Source organism: Phyllostomus hastatus, unplaced genomic scaffold (genome assembly GCF_019186645.2).
Source record: "Phyllostomus hastatus isolate PE091 unplaced genomic scaffold, TTU_PhHast_1.1 phas_scaffold_216, whole genome shotgun sequence".
In the NCBI taxonomy this organism is placed as follows: domain Eukaryota; kingdom Metazoa; phylum Chordata; class Mammalia; order Chiroptera; family Phyllostomidae; genus Phyllostomus; species Phyllostomus hastatus.
In genome coordinates, this window is record NW_025334018.1 from 11,476,515 (window position 1) to 11,478,261 (window position 1,747).

Below are 1,747 nucleotides of genomic sequence, written 5' to 3' on the forward strand. Positions count from 1 at the left end.
GGTGCCAGAGGGTGGTTGGGGTCGGCTGCAGACTTGCAGGAACAGACAGTAACAGGGCACACACTCAGCAGCCGTTTCGGTACCGGGCCTGGAGCCGTCCCTCGCTCCTAAAGACAGGCCCAAGTGGCAGTTCGCCTGCGAAGGTGCAGAAACGAGAGCGAGGCCCTCTCACTCTGGCTGCTTCTGGAAAGCTTGGAAAGATGGGCCCAGGAGGAGGCCTGGCTTTGGTACTGGCTGTACCCAATGCTTATCTGGTTTCTGAGACCCAACGTTCGGCTGCAGAGCGTTTTATTCAAAGCATTGTCAAACAGAAACAAGGCAGAAACGCCCCACCCTCCCTCGCGGTGTTCCCGGAAATCTAGGGCTATTTCGAGGTGCCTGGGAAGCCTGGCCAGGACACTATCTGGGGCCATCCATCTGCAGAGCCTGCAGTTTCAGGCTGTTTTAAGAGAGGAAAGCCCATGACCTTCATCGCAGCCGTGTGGTCACTGGTCAGCTCGCCAGGGGCGCCAGAGAACAGGCATGGGGGCGCGGCGCACAGCCCACCCTGACCAGGCTCTGCCAGTCCATGCACACGGGGCGCCTGTTTCCCGTCACACAGCTGAGTCAGTGCAGCACGAGGCGTCCCCGGGGAGGACCCGATTGCCACATATCTCCTGGCCCTCTGACCCGAGGTCTTAGCTGGTTCCTTAGCTTCATCCCAGCTCCCTCCCATCGGGCTGAACTGGCTTCTAAAGAGGACTTGCCTGCATGTTAGAGAACATCCTGGAAGCAAGGGCTCAGGAGCAACCAGTGAGTTAGACTAAGAAGTCATGGCCCAGCTGGACAGGACAGTGGCCGGCCCGCATGTGGGAACTGGCCGTCCCCTTCCAGTCTGCCTGGAAGTGACCAGTGCGCACGAGCTGCAGACGATCCCTCAGAGGCGTGAGCAAGCAATTCAGCTTTTCAGAGAAAAAAAAAAAACCTGACCCCAATCTCGGATCGACTGGCAGATCAGGACCACAGTTTGGGGCCAAGGTCAGCCAGGAGGTGTGGGCACTCACAGCCCTCAGGATGGAGAGCCCATGGGACGGACAGGCCGTTCTCACTCACTCTTTGAAAGCAGGAGGTGTTCTCGAACTTGACCCTGAGGTAAACGCATCTCTCTCACCCGGAAGTGCCTTCTGAAATGGAGCTACGCGATGCTAAACGAGGAGCCAGTTATGTGGCAGGGCGGTGCTCTGTGACACGCACACGGATGGGCCGTGCCGACACACACAGGTTTCTGCTGCTCGGGCTGACTTTGGTGGAGACACGCCGGGGGCTGGCGTGGTGGCCAGAGCGAGACAGTGAACGGGGCGGGGACAGCAGGGCCTCCCGTGCTGTTTGCTCCAGAGCGTCTGAAGGTCCTTCTCGGGACATGTGTGTTTCTGTGAAGCAGCGGGTGCTAAGGCAGCAGGGGGAGGTACAGCCCACCACAGAGGGAGCCCACCGCAAAGTGGGCCGGGGGTGCTTCGGCACTCGAACCAGAAGAGCGTGGGCAGCGAGTCTCCCAGTGACTCGGTCACCCGGGGAGCTTGTTCAACCCGACCGACCTGCAGTAGCTTGTGGTCCAGTGTGCATGGCCCCGGGTCTGCCGTGCTAACGAGCTCCCAGGTGATGCTGGCCGACCGGGCTGCTGGCCCAGGGACCCGGGGCTGGGACCCCAGCACTGACCGAGCCCACACGGCCGCCTGGGCCACAGAAGTGAGGAGGGCACAAGACAAAC